This window comes from Triticum dicoccoides, chromosome 3A (assembly GCF_002162155.2).
Source record: "Triticum dicoccoides isolate Atlit2015 ecotype Zavitan chromosome 3A, WEW_v2.0, whole genome shotgun sequence".
Lineage (NCBI taxonomy): Eukaryota > Viridiplantae > Streptophyta > Magnoliopsida > Poales > Poaceae > Triticum > Triticum dicoccoides.
This window is the reverse complement of record NC_041384.1, coordinates 702,482,415-702,489,063: the sequence shown is the minus strand read 5'-3', so window position 1 is coordinate 702,489,063 and position 6,649 is coordinate 702,482,415.

The following is a 6,649-nucleotide window of genomic DNA, read 5'->3' as shown; positions in this document are numbered from 1 at the left end:
GTCCGGGCAGCAGCGTCGTCGGCGTCGCATTCCTTTCAGGAGGTGCTGCTTGGTACACGGTGGATCGGAGCCTTGGTCTATGGTGGGTCGAGTCCTGGGGGCGCAGCGATGGCGGGTCACCCGCGCTTTGTCGAGCTGTCGTTGTTGGCATTTATTTCTTATTTTTCTTTCTCTTTTCTTTTGGGCTTGTTGTGCTGCTCGCCCCAGCATTTGTGATGTTTTTGATGTTGATTGGTTTGTAATACAAAGCGGGGAAAATCCTTTTTCGGTAATACCTTATAGTTGTTTAACAATCAGCGAAGTTATTCTATAATGTCTTGCAAACGCACTGTGCAAGAAGATGGGAAGCTTGCAATCGATAAGGTGTGCTAACCATGCTGTCCTTTCCTGTACATTTGGTTTTCAGAACTCAAGGTCACGGCTAACTTTTACCACTACCATATATGGGTATGCTTGCTAAATAGTAATGAACAGTATGAAATATCGGGATTGTTCATGGTTTAATTCTTTTACGCTCGACAATTAAGATTTAAGAATCCTAAGACTGTTAAGATAAGTAATCTATGATTTTGCATCATTGATACAATGTGTGATGCTTGTTAGACTTATATTTATAATGGCCTTTGGCCTTTTGCATTTTGGCATTTTGGATTTCCACATGTACATGTATATATGATGGCTTTAGCCTATTGATAAGGCCTCTTTTGGTTCATAGGATAGGATTATCATAGGAATAGGAATTTTGTAGGAAATGAGATGGCATGTATCTCAAATCCTATGAGTAGGAATAGAAAACGAGATGTCATTTGATTGACACCAAAGGAATTTTTCCATTGAGTCTAGAATCATTTTTATTTTTTCCTATGAAATGTGGACAATAGGAACCAATCCTATGTAGGAATAGAAATCTATTCCTATGAATCAAAGGGCTCTAAAGGAAAAAATCCTATAAAAATTTTATCCTCTAAAATTCCTATGAAATTCCTCCAAATCAAAGGAGGCCTAAGTTGCTATTTCTCTAACATGGTATTAGAGCTTAGCTCATTTTTTTAGTACGCGCAACTTGTGATTGATCCTTCCATCGCGCGGCCGTCGTCTCCTTGCCGGTCGTCCCTGATTGCTCTTCCTCGCTGCTGCTCACCCCAACACGATCCCCGGTCTGATCCGATCCGCTCCAGGCTGCACGTGTTCCACCCTGCTGCCCTCCTGCTAGTCCCCGTCCACCTGTCGCCGCTGGTCATCGGCCCTGTCCGCCAGTCGTCGTCGCTGCTGCTGGCTTTCGCCCGCCCGGCCCCGCCATCTTCACACCGTGGCTGGCTTCCACAGTTGCCCCCGGACCCTCGCGTGATCGCGCGTGTGCGTGCAACTGTGGATCGATTTGGTTCTCGTTCGGCCTTCTGTTCCGATCCGTCTCCATCTCGCTTCAATTCGTCCACCCGTCAGGCTGCACTGCACTCGATCTAACTGATCTGGAGGTTCCTAGCTCCCGATCTGATCGATCTAGTTTTTTTTAGGGTAAAGCCAGGTTTATTACTCAAGGTCCATGAAATGTGGGATACAAGTTGGATCCTGGTGTTGGCTAAACTAGACGTGGCGCCCCAGACCTTTCGCAAAGGAGAACCTGGCTAAGCTATGTACTTCATAATTCACAGCACGACACTTGAAAGAAAAAATACCTTGAAATTGAGCAACTTGGAGATTAAACACATCAATTATTGCACCATATTGCCCCCAGGAGCTGTTGTATATCCGAGACAGCTTGCTTGCAATCAGAAGCGACCACAAAAGTGTGAAGAAGAAGATCTGTAGCCAAAGCATTGGCCTCCCTGCATGCCATCGCTTCCAAAGAAGCAAGATCATCAACGCCTTCGGCCACTAGCACTAGTGCAGAACCGGGCAATAGCACCGGTTCGTAAGGCCCTTTAGTGCCGGTTCGGTAACCGGCACTAAATTGTGGGCACTAAAGCCCCCCTCCCCTTTAGTACCGGTTCAGCACGAACCGGTGCTAAAGGGCAACCACGTGGCCCGAGCCAGCTCCGTGGGCACGTAGGACATTAGTATTTTGGGTGTATTTTGGTTTTTTTATTTTTATTTTTATTTTGTATTTTTAATTTAATTTAGTGATTGTTTTACATTATAATGAGTTGTTAAATCATTAGATGAATGTACCGCAGATTAGTTTGACTGGATGCATGGATCCTAGCTAGCTAAGTCATCAAGTATATGTCATATCCATATTATATATACTTGATCACCTAATTAAGTGATTGAGGTAATATGGATATGGCATATACTTGACCACTTAGCTAGAATCCATCCAGTTGAAACTAATATGCAGTTTCTTTCATAAATGATATAATAACTCATCATCATTATTATATTAATATAAAAACTCTTGCATCATATATATCATCACCAACAACAGTTTTCATAGTAAAGATATCATCGAGTTCAACATGGTAATAATATTATAAGTGTTCATAACACCACAAAAGCAAATCACTCTTTGAGATTAAGTTCAGAACGAAGAACACGGACATGAGAGGACAAGTACTAAGAGCATGAACTAGCTAATTAATCACTCCTGCTGCTCTCTCTCAGGTAAAATAGCATAGAACATGTATAGCTTTGCTGATTCATCATATTGTAGCATGCAGATGAACATGTCTCCTAATCGTGAGTTGCGCTTCTGATTGCTGCCCCCTAGTACTTCTTTGTGATCGTTCACAATTTTGCTCCAGTCTTTTACTACACTAGTAAAAAAAGGATCAAACGTGAAGCACACTAGTGCCGGTTTGAATTTGAGCCGGCACTAATGTGTGCATTAGTGCCGGTTCCAACGGCTCGCCGGCCGCTCTCATTAGTACCGGTTCGTAGCGAACCTTTAGCACCGGTTTGTGCCACGAACCGATACTAAAGTGAGTGGTGGCAGGATGTTGTCAGTCCGGGGCCCCTCCAGCACCTTTAGTACCGGGTCGTATCACGAACCGGTACTAAAGGTCGTCCTACATAGACCCTTCGTCCACCCGAGCTCGCTCTGTTCTTCCCCTTTCCCCTCTCCTCTCTGTTCTTTTCCCTCTTCCTCTCAAGCTCATCACACATTTTGCCCAAAATTTGTCAAGATTTGAAGGGCCCCATCCATTCAAATGATCACAAAGGTTAGCAACTTTGTCCTTTCATCTCTCATTGCTAGATTAGCTCGTGCAATGCTTTATATAGTGATTGATTTTTGAGTTTAGTAATTTGGGAGGAATTATATATATGTGCTAGTATTTGATTTATATGCAATTTGAGGTCAAAAATAACACTTAGTTTGCATATGTAGGTGTGGTTTACTTAGTACCTTCTAAATCTCCGTCGTAACCACCGTCGATCGCTCGCAACGTCCCGTCGCCGGCACCACCTTGTGGTGAGCCTCTTGTTCATAAAGTTTTATATAAAAAATTGATGTTTGTGTGATTTGGATATATAGTTACTCGTATAATTATCTTACCCATACGTTGTTTGTTATACATAGTGCCATGGTTTTGATATCCGTCCCCGTCGGCCCTCGTCCGGGTTATGATTCGGATGTGGTATATTCTCTTTTAAAACTATTCATTGCATTTCGTGTTTATGACAAATTATGCCCATCAAGTTGACATAGATATTTGTATGTAGGAGGTAGTTGAACCGGAAATTCCAACCGACCCTATTGTTGAGAGGTTAAATTTAGTTGAAAGAGGAAACGAGGATTTGAAGGAAAAATTGAAAAGAATTGAGGGGGAGAAGATGGAATTGGAGTTGCATGTTGCCGATGTCGTCGATGATCATAAGATTAAGATGGAGAAAATGCGCTTGAAGATTAGAAAGATTAGAAAATATGCCATTCATAGTGAGGCTTGGTATCATTATGCTGTTGGATCAATTGTTACCTTAGTTGCGATCTTGATCGCATTTGTTGTTGCATTTAAATTCTTTAGCTAGAGAGTTATTTGTTTGTTGCATTTAAATGCTGTATGATCTTTATGTATGAACTTTATGTGTTGTATTAATTTGGTGTTTTCGGTGATGTGTATTGAAGATGAGCCGGCAATGGATGTACGATGATCGATGCTGTCCGAGTTCATTAATGGTGTGCGTACTTTTCTGCTTGCGGCTGAGGCAAACAAGCGGGCGGATGGTTTTATGCCTTGTCCATGTGCTGGCTGTAAGAATGGTCACAATTACTCTACGTCAAGAACCATTCACGTCCACCTGTTTGAGTCCGGTTTCATGCCCCACTATAATGTTTGGACCAAGCATGAAGAAAGAGGGGTTATGATGGAAGACAATGAAGAAGAAGAGGACGATGACAGCTATCCTGGCCATGGGTTCCCTAAATACGATGATACAACAATGAGGGAAGAAGCTGAGCCGGCAATGCGGGAAGAAGCTGAGCCGGCAATGCGAGAAGAAGCTGAAAAAGAGGCATCGGATGAGCCCATTGATGATCTAGGTCGGGCCATTGCCGATGCAAAGAGAAACTGCGCAAGTGATTTGGAGAAGAAGAAGTTGCAGCGCATGTTAGAGGATCACAAAAAATTGTTGTACCCGAAGCGTAGGTGACAAGAAAAAGCTGGGCACCACACTGGAATTGCTACAATGGAAGGCAGAGAATGGTGTATCTGACAAGGGATTTGGAAAGTTGCTAGTAATGACAAAGAATATGCTTCCAAAGGACAACGAATTGCCCGAGAGTACGTCCGAAGCAAAGAAGGTTGTCTCCCCTCTAGGGTTAGAGGTGCAGAAGATACATGCATGCCCTAATGATTGCATCCTCTACCGCAGTGAGTACGAGGATTTGAACGCTTGCCCAGTATGCAGTGCATTGCGCTATAAGATCAGCCGTAATGACCCTGGTGACGTCGAGGGCGAGCGCCCCAGGAAGAAGATTCCTGCCAAGGTGATGTGGTATGCTCCTATAATACCACGGTTGAAACGTTTGTTCCAAAACAAAGAGCATGCCAAGGCGATGCGATGGCACAGAGAAGACCGTAAGAAAGACGGAAAGTTGAGAGTACCCGCTGACGGGTCGCAGTGGAGAAAAATCGAAAGAAAGTACGGGAAGGAGTTTGCAGATGACGCAAGGAACGTATGGTTTGGTCTAAGCGCAGATGGCATTAATCCTTTTAGGAAGCGAATGCATCATACGATGAGCCAAAGCGGCACATAGTTCTTTCTGGGAAGAGAAACATCGTGGGAGTGGATGACAAGACAGACATGTCAGGATATTATAAAAAGTTTGATGAAATTGCTCCATTCACACTGAATATTGACCCGAGCATCCAGTTAAATGATGAAGATTTTCCATGGCTACGACGCAAAGGGACACACGCGAAGAAAAAGTTTCACACCTAAAGATCTGGGATGTGATCGGCTTCACTATCATCACTTTCTTCTGTGTTTCACACCCAGGAGGGAATCTCTGTAATAGTTAGGGTAGCTAGTTATGTGTTTTGGCATTTGAAACGTGAAGAAATTTTATGTGCAAGCAAATTCTTTCATGCATTTACTGATTTTTTCAGCTAAATGACCCTGAAATTAAAAAGCATTTCAAATGAACTCAGAAAAGGTTGAAAGTTCGCATGGTATCAAGATCCTCAAGCCATGAAACATAATAGGTCCTGTCTACCAAGCGCCGGACATGTTTGCTTGATTGGAAGTAAGCTGTCAATATAAATTGAGATCTATTAATTATTCAACTGGTTCAAATAATCTCATATCGAAGACATAAATATGGTTGAGAAACTCACATAATGGTAGAACTGGAGGCGTCTGCACATCGACCCAGATGTCTCTATTACCTTCAATCTCATCTTCCGGACGAATATCAAAGGTGATAACCATATCAGGCTCAAATGCATAAGCCTTGCATAGTGCTTGCCAAGTTTTGCATTCAAAATAGGTGTATGTGTCTGCATTGTATAATTTGACGTTGAAGGTATAACCATGCTCGGTCTTCAAGTAAACTCTTTTTACCTTCATAGTTTCGTTAGGACTGAAATTTATCTTATCCAAGACAAAAATACTTGCATGGCAGGGGATACGCTAGTAGAATAGTGAAAAATTAAAATTAAAAGTTGAAGCAAATGAAGCATAAGTCATGCTTAATTACGAAAAAAGACTTGTCATTGTGACTTACTGTATCCACTTCGAAGTTCTCATCCAGCTTGATGCTTAAGCGTCTATCATCAACTAGAAAATTGCTGCTGCACAGGCCGCGCTGGTCTTCGCAGTATTCGCACATAACGAAATCGTGTTCATCGTCAGACGACATTCCTATGTTCATAGGTGAAACATTAAACACTTATTAGTTATATTAATTCAACTAATTCTGTTAATTCAACTAGTTCAACTAATTAATTGAACTAATTCAACTAAGCACTTACGAAAAATATACCTAATTAATTGAACTAATTCAACTAACTAGTTCAACTAATTAATTCAACTAATTCAACTAAACTAGTTCTATTAATTTTCTTACTAAAAATAAGGTAGCTAGTTCTATATAATAAAATGTTAATTAGATAATGAAATCTCATATAACTAAATTAAATACATATCTAACATATAATTTATATCTAATTCATCTAACATTTTACATTAATATCTAACATATGTTCATATA